The 17,353-nt window shown below is 42.1% G+C and overlaps 2 non-coding genes and 2 pseudogenes across 2 annotated transcripts; all 4 read left to right on the forward strand.

Moving 5' to 3' along the window:
* The first annotated feature begins 13,137 nt into the window (after positions 1-13,137).
* LOC136207540 (U2 spliceosomal RNA) lies at positions 13,138-13,323 on the forward strand (annotated as a pseudogene).
* A 1,720-nt stretch (positions 13,324-15,043) lies between these two features.
* Positions 15,044-15,204, forward strand: LOC136207802 (U1 spliceosomal RNA). Its single transcript, XR_010676928.1, has one exon. It is a non-coding gene; the product is annotated as a U1 spliceosomal RNA (small nuclear RNA).
* Positions 15,205-15,998: 794 nt separating this feature from the next.
* Positions 15,999-16,168, forward strand: LOC136207845 (small nucleolar RNA snoR127; annotated as a pseudogene).
* Positions 16,169-16,447: 279 nt separating this feature from the next.
* LOC136207517 (U2 spliceosomal RNA) lies at positions 16,448-16,642 on the forward strand. Its single transcript, XR_010676662.1, has one exon. It is a non-coding gene; the product is annotated as a U2 spliceosomal RNA (small nuclear RNA).
* Positions 16,643-17,353: the final 711 nt, after the last annotated feature.

Consider the following 17,353-nt stretch of genomic DNA (forward strand, 5'->3'; position numbering starts at 1 on the left):
TATCCTGATCTATTCCCTCTTTCTATATTGCTACTTTTTTCCTTATGAGCTATCTGCTGTTCTCTTGATATTTTTCTTTACGCCTTTGCAGCCAATTCCCGACATCAGCGGATGGTGGACTAGGACCTTTGGCATGGCCGTGAGTTTTTCTTGCAAGGACATTGTCTCTTCCATATGCAATGTCCTCGGGCGGCTTCCCTCTGCTTCCCGTGTACGCGAACAAGTACCGCTCCCTACCGCTGTGGAGGGGATCGAGAAGCGTTCTGTAGAGGTATATTGTTGCTTGTCATTCTCTTTCAAGGATCTTATGTCCATTGTAACCGCCTATTTCTATTCGCCCTTTTTTATTCGTGAGCCGTTTTATATGCAGATTATCAATTTCACTGAGGGCATTCTCCGAAGGGATGCCGAGCGAGCCAAGGAGTTGGAAGGTCTTGGTACTGAATTGGCGACTCAGAAGTCGCTTTATGATGATGTCCAAGGGAAGGTGAAGGTCCTAGAAGGCGCCCTTCAGAAGGCTGTGAGCGAGAAGGAGGAGGCTCTTAAATCTCTTCAGGCTAAGTCCGATGAGCTGCGAAAGGCCCTCGATGATCTAGCTGATTCCAAGGAGACACAAAAGAAGAGGGCTGAGGAAATTCTGGCTGAAGACGGTGCCCGCATCTACTGGTATGGGGAGCAGATTCATGCCGCTTATGAGCATGGACATCAGGGTCTCGTACTTAACCGCTCCAAGGTTCCCATCCCTGAAAAGGATTTAACTGAGAAGTGGGACAAGCTGGAAGCCGAGGATGCTGATATGGATGAGGTACTCCTCTTAGATTGGAAGAGTTTTCAGGAATCTCCAATTATCGGTGAGATCCCTACCCAGAATGCGGAAGAAGGGGCACCGCAGGACATCTCTCAGCCTGAGCAAGAGGTACCGCCCTCTGAAGCAGTTATTGATTCGAGGGTTGAGGATTCGCTTGAAGTAGATCCGCCCACTGGAGGAGATGAGGGAGTCGCTGGAGGCGAGGAAAGCAATATGGGTGAAGGAGAGGAAGCTGTAGCATAGTTTAATTTATATTTGGACTTTTTGTATGTAACAAACTGCCCGTATATATTAATTTTCTTTCACTTGCCGCTTTGCCTATACGTGCGATTATTGTCACTTTATTTTCATGTATGATCCTTGCCTTTTGCCGACTTCATACTTGTAATTCTTCATAGTAATTTTTGCTTTCGCTAGGGTGGCCAAACCCTTTTTGTAATTTTTGAGTACTCGTTTATTCGCTTAATTTTATGCCTTACTCTATTATTTTTCTTTCGAAAATAATATAATCATAAGGTTAATCATAAGGTTTTGCGAGTGATGTGTAATCATGCATCCGCCTTTCTTTAATAGGCAACACATTTATGTGTTTTTTGAGTTTAACCCTAAGGGTTTTGCGAGTGATGCGTAATCATGCATCCGCCTTTCTTTAATAGGCAACACATTTATGTGTTTTTTGAGTTTAACCCTAAGGGTTTTGCGAGTGATGCGTAATCATGCATCCGCCTTTCTTTAATAGGCAACACATTTATGTGTTTTTAAGAACAATCCGCATTCGGGCGTAACATATTGAATAAATGTAATAATTGAATACCTTTATTGATAAAGAGAAAAGGTTTATTACATAGGTACACCAACTGTGTGGGATCAAAGCCTCATTAAAACCTTTTATCAGAAAACCCAATGGGAAAAACTCATAAAAGGAAAAAGAGTACTCGTCATTTCCTCGAACTACTCGGCCTTTTTATATAGGCGTAGATTCTCTAGATTCCAGGTGCGCGGGAGCTTCTTTCCGCTCATTTCTTCTATTTCAAAAGTGGCTGGTCCCAGCTTCTTGGATACTTTGTATGGTCCGATCCAGTTGACGCCCAGCTTGCCTTTGCCATCTCTGGATTGTATTTTATCCGCTTTTTTCAAGACCAAGTCGTTCTCGTTGATTATTACTTTTCGCATTCTTCTGTCATGATATTTCTTGATTCTATTGCGGTATACTGCCATTCGCATGTAAGCTTTTTCTCTTCGTTCCTCCACAGAATCCAGAGCATCTCTAATGTTGATAGGATTTTATGTGTCGCAATAATAAATTATCCGATCTGTGGGCGACTTGATTTCAACAGGTAGGACTGCTTCGGCTCCATAAACTAGCGAGAAAGGTGTTTCGCCTGTTGCTGCCTTTATAGAGGTTCTGTATGCCCACAACATATGGGGTATCTCATCCGCCCAACCTGTTTTTTTGTCTCCTAGCCGCTTCTTGATGCCTTGAATCATGGCCCTGTTGGTAACCTCCGTCATACCATTCGATTGGGGATGGTTTACGGAAGAAAAATGATTTTTGATCCCCATGCTTTCGCAGTATGCTTTGAACTTGGCACAGTTGAACTGGGTGCCATTGTCGGTTATAAGCTTTTGCGGGATTCCAAATCGCATGATAATGTTCTCTCGTAAGAACTCGATCATTCGCTCAGGTGTTTGTGCGGTTACTGCCTCCGCTTCTACCCATTTGCTGAAGTGGTCAACTGCGACTATCAAGTACTTCCTTTTCTTTATCGTTTCTGGGAATGGATCCACTATATCGATTCCCCATGTTGCGAATGGCCACGCCGTCATTATAGCGATTTGTTCGGCTCCGGGAACATGCTTTTCATTCGCATGTATTTGACAATTGTGACATTCCGCAACCATCTTCTGGGAATCTTCCACCACCTTGGGCCAGTAGTATCCCATCAGTTTGACCTTTCTTGCCAACGCCGCCGAAGCTTCGTGCGCGCCACAAATTCCTTCATGTAATTCTCGCAGCACGTAGTCTCCTTCGTTGCGACTAATGCATTTCAACCATGGACATGTGTACGATTTCCGATACAAAGTTCCATCCCGAATTGAGTATCGAGCTGACTGCCCAATTAGCTTTCTGGCTAAGCTCTTATCAACTGGTAAATCTCCCTGCTCCAGATATTGGCGAATGGGCATCCGTCAATCTTCATCGTCTTCCAGTTCTTCGATGACCATAATCTGATCGACCTCGAATGCTGGTGCCGATTTTATTTCCAAATTGCATGCCTTTTGACTCCATGGTTCTCTACTTGCCGCTGCTTTTGCCAATTCGTCAGCCTTTGCATTTTGGCCTCGCGGAACATGCACCATCTCCCAAACGACTCCCTTGTGCGTTAACTCTTGTGTCAATCTGCCGACTACCTGATGGTATTTTACTAGCTCCTCCTGTTTCACCAGATAATTTTTTGTGATCTGGTTTATCATGAGTTTGGAATCGCTGTAGATTACCACTCTTTCTGGGGTGAGTTCATTGAGCAACTTCAATCCGCATATCATTGCTTCATACTCTGCGGCATTATTGGTAGTTTTGAAAATTAATTTTGCTGCATAGCACATGCGAATAACCTCCGGGCCCTTGATGACGACTCCCAGCCCAGCTCCATCTATAGATAATGCCCCATCTGTGTACATGCTCCACTCTTCTTTTTGTGCCTTCGGACATTCATCGTCATCCCAGGTGAATTCGTTCACGAAATCGGCGAGTACTTGGCTCTTTAGCGCTGGTCTCCCTTCATAGCGAATATCGAATTCTCCCAGGCGAATTGACCATTCCATCAACCGGCCGGATGCGTCAGGTTTCTGTAATACCTTTCGCATTGGGATGCCAGTTCTCACAATGATAGTATGCGCCTGAAAGTATGGTTTCAATCTAGCCGCCGTGGTTATCACTGCGAGGGCCATTTTGTCCAACTTCGAATACCGGAGTTCTGCATCCTTCAGGACTTTGCTCACGTAGTACACTGGATATTGTTGCCCTTCTTCTTCTCGCACCATCACAGTGCATATCGCCATATTGGTGACGGATACGTAGAGAAATAAATCTTCTCCATCCTCCGGCCTACTCATTAAGGGCGGATAACACAGTAATCGTTTTATCCCCTCGAATGCTTCTTGACAATCCGGCGTCCATTCAAAGGACTTGGATTTTTTGATGGCATTGTAGAAAGGTAGACATCTCCTAGCTGAGCATGATATGAATCGCCCTAATGCCACCAACCGCCCATTTAGTCTCTGTACTTCTCTTATGCTCCTCGGCATTTTCATCTCCATTACTGCTTTAACCTTCTCGGGATTCGCCTCAACTCCCTTGCCGCTAACAATGAAACCCAGGAACTTTCCCGCTCTTGCTCCGAATGTGCATTTCTCTGGGTTCAATTTGAGGCCATATTTGATTAGCACTTCCAGGATTTCTTTGATATCCTGCGGGTGGTCTTGCATTTTCTTGCTTTTGATGATCATGTCATCAACGTAGATCGAGAAGTTCTCGCCGGATTTGTCTGAAAATATCTTGTTCATCATCCTCTGGTATGTTGCTCCCGCGTTTTTCAATCCAAAGGGCATCACCTTGAAGCAATAAGTCGCCTGGTGAGTTATGAACGATGTTTTGATTTCATCCGCCTTCTCCATGGGTATCTGATGGTAACTGGATTTCACGTCGGTGAATGATAAAGCTTCATATCCTGCAGTTCCATCTACCAATATATCAATGTTAGGAAGCGGATACATATCCTTCGGATATGCCTTGTTCAGATCTTTGAAGTCGACGCACATTCTGTACATTCCATTTGGCTTTTTGACTAGCACCACATTGGCTAACCACTCCGGATAGGTGACTTCTCGAATTGCATCTGACTTTAGCAAATCCGCCACTGCTTTTTCAATCGCCTTTTGCCGCTCAGGAGCATGTCCTCTCTTTTTCTGTCGCACTGGGGTTGCACCTTTGTCTACATTCAAACGATGGGTTGCTACGTCTGGACTTATTCCTTTCAGTATTTCATTTGGGGCGGCAAATGCCGACTCACATTGGACCAGCACCTCGGCAATGGCTTTCTTCGTTTCTTCAGGGAGGCCCATCGCTATTCGCACATTTTTGTCGCTTGAGATGGCGAATAGTTCCGTTTCTCCCAATGCTTCCGCTGGCAACTTCTCCTCTACCCTATCTTCCTCGTCTGGCTTTGGTTCAAGTGATAATGTATAGGCCTGTTGAGATACAAGTTGATCACCTTCAACTATGACTCGCCCTTGGTGTGTTGGTAAATGTAATTTTAAATGCTTCATTGAGATGAGCGACTCCGTTTCTGACAGGAATGGGCGTCCCAGAATTATGTTGTAGGCCAATGGGAGATCAACAATTGTGAATTCTAAATCACCTCGCCATTTTAGCTTTTTATCGCCCATTTCTGCCTCCAACACCACCTGTCCACTTGTTTGAGAGGATTGACCCCCAAAACCTGTTACATCCATGAATGTATGTTCCACTCGCTCGTCATTAATTCCCAACTTGTTGAATGCAGTCCGAGTAATAACATTACAAGAACTTCCAGTATCAATAAGGACCCGCTTGACGTCCCATCCTTCTACAGCCATTGTAATCACCAAAGCATCCGCATGCGACTCCGTGATTCGCGCGAATGAGTAATTGAGGGCATCCCCCCTATGAGTGTTGCTTTTTCGCTGTTCACGGCGAGCTCTTTTTGTTGGAGGCTCATAGATCCCACCGGCTATCACGTTTATCACTCATTTTTTCTGCTTCTTTTCGGGCCTTGCCTCTTCTTGATGTGGTAACGTTGCTTTCTCGTCACTAGTCTCCTTTCGTACAAATTGATTCAGCTTGCCCCTTTCGATCAGCCTTTCAATCTCCTTCTTCAATTCATAGCAATCGTTCGTGTCGTGGCCGTTCAGTCTGTGGAACCTGCAATATTTGTTAGGATGTCGCCCCAAACTGGTTCGACCTTTTACCTCGGGGAACCGCACATCCTTCTTCAGGGGGCTCTTTTCGATCCAAAGTAACACCTCCTGGCGAGTCGTGTTTAATGGTGTCTGATATCCGCCACTTTGAAAGGGGCGATCGCCTCTTCGAACAAAATTACTTTTGGACTGGGTCTGGCGCCGATTGTCCGAAGTGGATCTAGCGGCATCTCTTTCTCGCCGGGTTTGAGCCCTATGTTCCCTGTTGACATCATCCACTTCCATGAATTCCTTTGCTATTTTCATGAGTTCGGCCACTGTGTGCGGCTTGTTGCGGATGATTTCCTCCCGCATACTCCAATCTGTGGTTCCATCTGCCATGATGTTGCGGATGCTCACGATATCCGGGTTTTGCAATCGCACCAGAATATCGTTGAATGCGACAACAAATTCCCTTAGGGAATTATAGTTCCTCTGTTTGATCTCCTTCAGCTGCCTATCCGTCACATCCGCTGCTTTACAGCCCACAAATTTCGCACAGAAATCCCGACTATATTGATGCCAATTGTGAATAGATTCTGCGGGTAAAGATCAAAACCAATCAGATGCGGCTCCGCCCAAAGTTGTCGAGAATAACCTGCAAATGATGCTTTCACTCGCTCCTGCAACATCCATTAGTTCTCTGTAGTTCCTGACATGAGCCTCAGGATCAGAATTTGGATCCCCATAGTATTTAGGTATCGCGGGCGCTTTGATTCTGTGATCTGGAATGAATTCCCGCAACGAAGGGGCAAAAGGTGAATCGCTCTGGACCTCTGCTCTCGGCCTAGGCGAGTACCCCATTCGCTCCATCATGCTTCGTAATTGATCTTCTAAGTCAATATCGGGTATTCGCCGGACTTCTTCCATCCGCTGCTGGTGAATTCTGGGTGGCATCCATCCGCCCATCGGTGTTGAGACGTGTGCCTGTTGGGGGACTAACCGCTGTCCCGTTATAGGATCAAAGTTCCATGTGTGCTATCGCCCAGGAGTCATCAACTCCGAATGTCTGTGAGGAAAAGGTTCCACTTGCTGTAGCGGAAGAGTGCCTTGCACTCCTGGCAACGGTTGGGATGGCTGCCAGGTCGGATGTATCGTCGTAATGAGATCTGGGTGCGAGTAGTTGCTCGGGTGGCTGTGTGGGTTTGTGCGACTACTCTGGCCCACTTGATTTGGCGCCTGAGATGGCTGCGGGAGGGCCGATATGACAGGGATAGTCGGTGATTGTGTTGAGATAACCACAGGTTCTTGAGGAGCAGCCGCCACGGCGGTATTGTGTTCGGCGAGGGCAGTTAGTAAATTAATCATTCGATCTCCAGCCGTCTGGCTCATGTTCGAAGCCAAGACTTGTCCTGCCATCTGCACGAAATCACTATTGGACATTTCCATCTCAGTTTGCACTTGGACTTCCAATAAGGGACTCAATTGTCCCGAAGGACCTGATGAGCTAGGCACCACAGGCTGTGTACTTGCAGGTTGCGAATTCGCAATCCGTGGTCCCCTAGAGTTCATACTGGTTGATCTAGTGGTAACGCCGGTCGTTCGTGATGGTTCTGACATGTTCTTCGCGTACCTTTAACCAAATGTTGGTAAAAAAGGTCCACGTTCACCGCACCAATGATAACTTGCCGGATCCGATTTGATATTCTCTGCCAGAGTTACCTGCAAAACAGAACCGGAGACAGGATCTCCGGAAAAACTCTCCGACGATCAAGTCAGTTTTTGTAAGAAGGTTGGTAATTTGACAATAGTATTGCGGGGAAAATTGTGAGCGTACCTTTTTCCCTCGTTCTTAAGGCCTTTTATAGGTGTTTTTTAGGTAACCGCCGAGGGCGGTTACTCCTTAGTGGGCCACGTTCTGAGGGCGGTTCCCCCTTTTTAGGCCATGTCCCTTTCGTGGCTTTCATGGCAACGAACGTGGTTCTGAGTGGGAGTCTTGATGCTTCGTTTAGGAATTCGGGGCGGTTACTCGCTGCGCCCGCTTCCTTTATTCGGGTCTCATCCGATCTTAGACCATAGGTCTAAGTATGGGCTGGGCCTGCGAAATGAATATGACCCGGTTTAGCCTCGCGGGTCATCAAACTTCGATGTGGATTATCACTATCACGCTCACCGCACCAATGATAACGTAGTGGGAAAATTTCACTGTAGGGGATCCAATTGTGTTCTTATAAAGATCTGACATAGTTTAATTAAGACAAGATCTCCACATATTCACATGTGTTATTATAAGTACAATAAAAAAATAAAAGGATAATTACTAATCTAACCCAATCAAGGACCCCAATTTACATATCTAACCCACCTTGCTTCCATTTTACCAAATTAGACATTTAAACCCATTTTGGACAAAACTACCCTTATTCTTATATAACAACCATCTCCTCCTTCCCTTTCATTTACTTTCACATTCTCACAGCAAAATTCATCAACTCAACCCAAGATCTAAGCACATCCATACTCCATTCAAGTTCATGTAAGTATCATTTCTTCATTTTTCATACACATTACTAGAAATACACAGTTGGTATTCGAATGCATCTGTTTGAATCTTGACATTTTTCGATTCCGCCATTGTCGCCCGATGTGTCGCATTCTGGTGCTCAAATGTGACACAGAGAATCAAATACGACAAGGACTAACATATAGCTTGTCGCATTCATAGCCATGTCGCATTTGGCGGTCGCAGTTGATGTAGCATGTCGCATTTGGCGGTCGCATTTTGGTATAGCTTGTCGCATTTGAGTCGCATTTTGGTGTATCATGTCGCATTTGAGCATCATTTACATATGAATTGGCTTTATTATGTTTTGATCACGTGTCCATTTTACTAAATGTAGAAGTATGTCAACCAAAGAGAGGTGTACATGTTTTTTTTATCTTGGAACAGACTGTGGACCACAAAAGGAACTGTGATGACATACGTGGGTGGTAAAGCGAAGTTGTTGGTTTTGCCAACAGAGATTGACTTGCAAAAGTTGAAAGAGAAAGTTTATGGTGCACTTCGCGTTGATTCAACTTCGTATGATCTCCAAATGTCCATGCAGGCGACATATGGTCCAAATAAACTGCGTGGTGGGATAGCACATATTGATGACGATGAAGATGCCATGGGATTCATAGAGTATTGCCGAATGAATCCGACCGATTTGATTCCATTGTATGTTACTCTAAACATGCGAACAACAGAAGCTTCAGCATTGCGACCTAACAAGGATGGACATGTTAACAAGGATGGACATGTTGGTCAAAGCAAACCAACGGAAGTAGTAAGTAATGATCCCACCATCGAACTGGATGCTCCTATACATGGTAAGGATGACAACGATGGTGGAAATGGTATCGATTATCAGAACTACAATAGTGATGATTATCTGAATAATGATAATCATGATCATTATGATGAGCATTATGATAATGATTATTGTTACGATAATGGTGACAATGTGGAGAATGAAGATATCACTCTGAATGAAATTCCTGTTAAAAGTGTTCATGAAACAGCTAAGCAATCTGCATGCGTCCAACGTATCCCATATGAGGATGGTGATGAAGATAGAATGAAAAGGATGACTGATCCATTTCGATGGTGTCCAAAGCCATGTGATGTGCCCGTGAATATGATTGCACCTAAGAAATCAAACGGAGGGACTACTTTGAGGGTCAATGATATATTTTCAAACAAAGTTGAATTGCAAGATTCACTTGAAAAATATGCAATTGAAAATTCGTTTGAATGGAAGGTTTACAAATCAAACAAGTCTTTGTTTGAGGTGAAATGTAAGGATGTGGACAAATGTAAATGGAGGGCTAGAGGGATCGTCATTCCAGGTTCCAATTTGTTCAGGCTTTCAAGAATGGATGGTATGGACATGCACACTTGTGGGAGAGATCAGATATGTCCGCACCATAGGCAAGCGGGGAAGCGTGTTGCAGGGATACTACTCCGAAATAGGTTTGATTTGGAAAATCAGGTGCATCGACCAAAGGATATTGTTTTTGATTTTGAACGAGATTTTTCTGTTAATCTCTCTTATATGCAAGCTTGGAGAGCAAGACACTGGGCATTGGAAGCGCAGAGTGGTTCGCCGGAAGAATCGTTCATGTTGTTACTGGACTACTGTGAGATGTTGAAGAGTACAAATCCGGGAACCGTGACACATATAGAGACAGATGATGATGATCAATTTAGATTTTTCTTTATGGCTATGGGTGCTTCATTGAGAGGTTTTAAACAACATATTCGACCTGTCTTAGCCGTTGATGGAACTTTTCTAAAAGGTAAATATCCCGGCAAATTATACATTGCAGTTGCCATTGATGGGAACAAAATGATCTTTCCTATTGCATTTGGTGTTGGCCCGAAAGAAAGTAATAAATCATGGCTTTGGTTTATGAATAAATTGAAAGAGTGTCTGCACGATGTTGAAGATCTAGCCATTATATCAGATCGAAATTAGAGCATTATACATGTAGTTAATTTGGGTTTTTCCTAATGCTGTACATGGGGCATGCGCTCGTCATCTGCAACAAAATGTGAAGGCCAAATTTTGTGGAATTCGTAAGATAGATGAGGCGTTTTGGAAATGTGCAAAATCCTATCGGGTATCTGATTTTGAGGAAAACTTTGCAACACTTCGTTCACTACATTCTGGTGCTACCGACTATTTACTGCAAGTTGGAAAAGAGAAATGGTCACGTGCATTCTTCTGTGGTCATCGGTATAACATTATCACCACGAATGTTGCAGAATCATTCAACGCGTTAATGGTGGAGGCTAGACGTCTACCAATAACAATGTTGGTTGAGTTCATACGCATGATACTACAGAAATGGTTTTACGAGAGGCGTACAGAAGCATGTTATAAACGTGTCTTTTATTTTATTTTATTTATCATACATAACTATTTATGAGATTAATATGTTTCTGCAGAAGAACGTGTGGAGTATTTGGCCAAGTTGCCGGAAAAAAGATGATAAAGCGTGTAGGGGCAGCAGTACGTTGTTCGTATTTCCCTATGGATAATCACACCTTTCAAATCGGTGATTGGGTAAAGGGGGGATTTGTTGATTTAAATGCAGGAACATGTACGTGCAGGAAATGGCAACTAGCACAATTTCCATGTGAACACGTATGCAAAGTTGCTTCCAAACACGGGATGGACAACGCCTATAGATGGGTGCATCGTTACTACACCAACGAGTCACTTAAGTTGGCATGGGGTGACTCGATATATCCACTTGGTCACCAATCGGAATGGAAAGTGAACGAGAATCCTATGAAGGTGCTTCCTCCTAAGAAGGAGGGGCGGTCTGCTGGTCGACCAAAAAGTCAGAAAAGAAGGCCATCAGTGGGTGAAGATGTAATTCGCACAAGGTGTAGCAGATGCGGGAGCATCGGTCATAATCGTTTGAATTGTCCATCCATGCTTCCAAACACTACACGGCTTCCTAGTGTAATCTCAAGTTCAGCAAGTTGTTCTAACACTACTACCTCAAAGCATTTATGACCGAGTTGATTAATATCATTTGTCCTTAACATTGTGCTTGTTTTAAGACTTTATGATTCTATGGGGCAGCCAACTTTACTTTGTTTTTTCAGAAAATTCCTTTTTGAATATTACTTGTCGCATTTGAGCGCATTCCAGTCAAATGCGACAAGGTTAGAAACAAACCTCATCGCATTTGAGTGTTGAATGCGCTCAAATGCGATTCAGAAAATTCCCTTTTGAATATTACTTGTCGCATTTGAGCGCATTCCATTCAAATGCGACAAGGTTAGAAACAAACCTCGTTGCATTTGAGTGTTGAATGCGCTCAAATGCGGTTCAGAAAATTCCCTTTTGAATATTAATTGTCGCATTTGAGCGCATTCCATTCAAATGCGACAAGGTTTTTAAATGAGAACATACAACACAATAGACTTACATAAATAAAACATAATATACAACAAAAAACATGCTATTACAATATGATTTGAAATCTAACAACCGTCCATGAAACAACTCAACTGCAAGGCGCAAACGGAAGAAAGTGCCATCCGTAGAGTTGTATGGATATACATATGAGTCATCATGTGGGAGATCATGTAATCCACTTAAGACTTGTGCGTTTATGCAAGTCCAAACACCACAGTCATTTGAGCCGGACATTTGTTGTGGCACCCCTGTAACTCTACTCCAAGTGATCATCCGTCTCACATTTTCACGCCCATCTACAAAATAGCCGCTCAATTCCACGACTCTAACAATGACTTGTAAGGGTGTTTGGAGGAACGCATCCAAAGGTTGCTTCGACATGTTTGAGATAAGGCTGTCATTTATGTGCAGGTGCATAGACCGCAACTCTAACACTCCTAGGATCCAGTGCTCTTGCTTGTAGTTGATCGGAATGAACAATCTTTTCACTGTGTGCCAAGGGCAAACAAAATTATCTATATCACCTTTTACTCTTTGTATGAAATAGTCTTCACTATCCCACCCCGGTTCATTAAACCCCTTCATATACATGGCTTGGCCCATTAATCCAACAAAATCTGTATCAATTGCAGTCCATTCTGCATCCACCTCATTTTGTACTGACTGTCGTCTCAGTAAATAGAACCAACCAGTGATATGCTGCAACAGTGATTATGTAACCCTTTAATACTATAGTAAAAGACACCTAATTACAAATGAAAAGGGAATATTGGATAGATTAATGTTACCTCATTGCATATATACGTCCCATCGGCCCGAAGGGTATTGAAAAACTTTGGTTCAAGCAGGTACATATCTAAACCACCCAAACGTATTCCCTCAGTTGATTCAGGCCCGTTGAGCCACGCATCTAGCTCCTCTATCAAACATGCATCTATTCGGTGGCGCTGATCATCAACATTACAAATAACTAGTCTTTCCTCAAACCCGCCAATGTATTGGCCACCATATAAGGCTAATGGATCGGTGAACGGTGAATTCAAATACTAGCTCATCTTAGGAACCCATTTACCTTTTCCACCTGCTCTCCCTCTACCTCCACCCCGGGTTGGAACTTTACCTCCTCGGGTTGGACCCTTATCTTCACCTTTCCCAGTCCCTCTACCCCTCATTGGACCTTTATCTTCTTTTATGGAAACCACCTACAAAAGGAAAAACATGGTAATGAGCTTATCTCCTTGAAGCTTTCAGGTAATAGCCTGTCGCATTGGAGGTGAATGCGCTCCAATGCGACAAGAATTCAGGTAATAGCCTGTCGCATTGGAGGTGAATGCGCTCCAATGCGACACGCATTCAGGTAATAGCTTGTCGCATTCCATTTGAATGCGCTCTAATGCGACAAGCTTTCAGGTAATAGCTTGTGGCTAAGATCAAGTGTAGTATCTGTTCTTATCAGTTTAATATCTGATATGTGGACCAATGGTCCACACGATATTAAATTAATTTTTTTAGGGGGAAGACCTATATTAATGGCTTGCCATTAGGGTCTTCAAGAGTCGCCATTGTGTTGCACTATAGCATTGGCCTGGCTCACCCCTCCAGTTCCAGTTCTATCTTTAGAGTTTTTTCTTATTTATGTTTTGTTTACTTTTATTTGAATTAACAAAGTATTGGTTGTTATTTGAGCTAATAAATTGATGTCAGACTGTGTTTCAGGGGTAAATAATTAAATAGTACAGATTGATTAAGGATTTAATTTATCAAGATAATCAACTAATAATTAAATAATATAAACAAATTATTTCAGTTTCACTTTCTTTACCTTTTTTTCTAAAGTTAATTCAGTGATTCAGGCTTACAGTTTTATATTGGTGCATATATGCAGTTGGTGGAACTGGAGAACGATGGAACTTGCATTCATATGGTAAATTGTGATACTTGAATGAATTTCATTTTCGAAATGATGCACACTTGATAAGTAATTTGCTCCTCAATCAAAATTGTGTTCATTTAGTTAAATCATATTACGATTCAGTGTCTATAAATTAGCTGTGCTTCATGGTCTCAATTGTCTATGTCTTCAATCAAAGCATTTGATATGATGCCTTATGTAGAAGTGCATCCAATATTGATCATTTAGGGATTGGTTGTTGGCTGACCAGAGAAGTCATTATCCTTTGTTTGCATTGTTTGTCTAGAAGGCATTTCTAGGTGAAACTGCAGAGGTGCCTTTTAGTTTTAGGGTGTTCTACAAAAAAACTTGAAGTTGTTTAAACTCCCTTCATTGATTTTTAGGTGTTAAAAGGAATTTTTTGCTTGGGTATATGAATAACTAAAAGAAGTTAATAATTTCATTATTGATGTTTGTGAAACTGAGGCACTTCAAATCATAAGATCATGAAGGAACCGCTGAAGAGGGCTCAGCATTGTATGAAACAAGCAGCTGATTTGCACAGGACAGATAGGGAGTTTGCTATTGGAGATGAGGTCTTTGTTAAGCTGCAACCTTATAGGCGGCAGAGTACTGTGTTCAAGATGAGTCAGAAACTTGCTCTGTTGTTCTATGGTCCCTATGTGGTTGAAGATGAGATCGGGAAGGTAGCTTACAGGCTCAAATTGCCTTCTCGCTCTTCAATACATCCAATTTTCCACGTTTCAAAACTTAAGAAGAAGGTGTCAACTCAAGTCATGTCTTCTACTCAGCTCCCAAACAATTATAAGGCAGCACCGTTTCCAATAGCAATACTGGATAGGAAATTGGTAAAAAGGGGCAACCAAGCTGCTACGAAGATACTTGTTCACTGGTCTGACAGGGATCTGGAGAATTCACTTGAGAATTTGCATTTGACATTCAGCAGCGCTATCCGGCTTTTCAAGTTGTTGAACCTTGAGGATAAGGTTCTTAAGGGGGATGAATTGTTACATGGAATTTGATTGTTAGTCGTTTTAGCTTGTTTAGGTGTTTTGATTAATTTGGCTCTAGTGAGTTTGTTATTTCTGTAAGCCACGTGTAGCCTGCATGAGCGTCTATCCGGTTATTTAGCATCTTCGGTAATGAGCTCATTAAGAAATGAATTTGCAAAATCTTCTCTCTCTGTTTAGATTCTTCTTCCTTCTCTTTAAATATTCTCTGTGTATCATATGAGAGCTAGTGAAAGGATATTTTTGTTCTATGTTCCTCTCTCTATCCCCTGGACAGCGAACCATAGGGATCCAGCTCATACATCTAGCCTGTGGAGAGAGAATCCCACATCGGAAACGTGTGACCAGAACAATGAAGCATCAGGGTATAAATCTGACTCTAGATCGATAGAGCAACATACTTACCTGGACAGGGTCAATGGGTGATCAATGAGGCTCATGGCCTAGGGTTGTGACCTCCATTGCACTCTGGAGGGGTGCTTCCCTAAAGTCTCCCCAAGAGGGAGAGCTTACGTCATAATTTGTGGTAGTGGGGGCCTGCGTTCGCGCAGCCCCTTCCAATCCTAGTTCCAGTTTGTGTTCATTTGATTGGCTTCATAAACATGCAAAAAAGTTGAGTTTCTGTTATGTTCTCAGTATCCAAACAAGAGATTTAACATGTAATTCCTGTTATCCTAGCTATATCATTTCATTAGTTCAGCAAAAGCGATTTATTGATTGATTAGTGATATGTTGTTTATGTTTTTCAGCTTCTTCTTTTGTGCTATAGACAGCCATCGGCATCCATTCCAAGGTAAAAATGGTGGAGGTGCCATTTAGGTTTTCATCAAATTTTAACTGGTTTTGAACTCGCTTTGTTCATTAGTATGTGTCTTGAAAAGGAGTTGTAGTTTCATTTTGTCGATTGAGGCTGTGCCACTTCAAAGTTCAAATCATGGAGATCAGATGCTTGTTAATTTGTTTTATTGTTTCAACATAATCAAAAATATTAAACTGGACATCCAAAAGTCTCAACGTATTACTTTAGATTTGATTTCTGTACCTTTTTTTTTATTGTTTCAGGCTTGTAGTACTGCTGGTTACGTATGATTGGTGAAGCTGAAGAATGGTGGAATTCTCAATTTGCATTTGGTAAATTTCATACTTGGGTGGTGAACTTTCATCAAAGGGAGTTTGCTCAATCAAGAAAGTCTTATCCTTCAATGAAGTTAAATTATATTACCTGTGATGCTAGAATTTTACATACTTGATGAGGTTATTTTTTTGTTTTGTTTGCCCTCAAACTGCACAATCTTTATGAATTATCATATCTTCCGAGGCACTTTAATGAGCTTAATGTGTTTAGTCCGTCTCCGGAATGATGTTATTTAGCCAAATCAGAAACAGATGTGCTCCATAAGGCAATGTCTTCGAGGCTTGGGTTAGTTATTGCAGAGGCACATAGATGTCTCTCTTGTAAACAGATGTTGATCACTTAGGGAATGGTTGTGATAACTTAGGGAATGGTTGTTGGCTGACAAGAGTCATTTATCTTTTGTTTGCTCTGATATACTGGGAATGTTGATTATTACTCCATATGGACGAATCAGCAGATAAACTTTGCCTTAGATATGGTATTCAGCTGATATAATTGTTGTTTTATGGAAATACTTTGCCTTGGGTCTGGTATTCAACGGATATAATTGTTGAAAGTGAGTGAGGAAGTGTGTCATTTACTTTACAAACATCCCACATTGGAAAGAAAGCTCTTTGAGGACCAAGAAGTGAACTATAAAGAGAGAAGCCTAAGAATGATAGAAGCATACCTTTCTCGGCCTTTTGGCTAAGATCAAGTGTAGTATCTGTTCTTATCAGTTTAATATCTGATATGTGGACTAATGGTCCACACGATATTAAATTAAATTTTTTAGGGGGAAGTCCTATATTAATGGCTTGCCATTAGGGTCTTCAAGAGTCGCCATTGTGTTGCACTATAGCATTGGCTGGCTCACCCCTCCAATTCCAGTTCAATCTTTAGAGTTATTGATTTATAATTTTTTGAATTTTATTTGAAATAGCAGATTGATCTTGTTTTAGGGTGTAAATAAATAAGTCTTGAACCAGCATTTACTACTACACCCATAGTTGAACCAGCATTTACTAGTGAGTTTGATCTTGCACATACAACGTAATGGCAAGAGAGTAACAAAGGTAAATATTTAGAGTTTCAACTGCAAGTGTTACTTGGTGGATTAACTGGTCAGCATATCTCTCTCAGAATAGGAACTTCAACTTGAACGCACGGACATTGTTTTCATTTTTCACCAAACAAATTATGGTTTCAGTGAAGAATGAATCACAAAACAAATTCACAAACTTGGTGACTTGACTTGTTTTGATAAACTATTATGGAAGCTTATTCTACTTTTAGTGGAAAGTACAAGTACAAGAAAAACAATTGGCTACCTGTTGGCTCGGACATGGTTCCTCAACCTGACTTTTGTCCAGATGCTGTCATTGAATACCTACAATTACAAAGAGACAATAAGAAAAATCAAGATTATGTCATTCTTAATGTTAGGAAACATCTTTTACATCTGCATTGGAAAATCAACTATTCAAGACAAGGATATGTGAGACTTTGTTACACTTCTTCTTCGTCAAGTCTGTTTGCTTTTGTCCGAGATGAAAATGGAAGTCCAAGTCCGTTAAGGACAACCTTCAAAAG

This window comes from Euphorbia lathyris, chromosome 9, assembly GCF_963576675.1.
Source record: "Euphorbia lathyris chromosome 9, ddEupLath1.1, whole genome shotgun sequence".
In the NCBI taxonomy this organism is placed as follows: domain Eukaryota; kingdom Viridiplantae; phylum Streptophyta; class Magnoliopsida; order Malpighiales; family Euphorbiaceae; genus Euphorbia; species Euphorbia lathyris.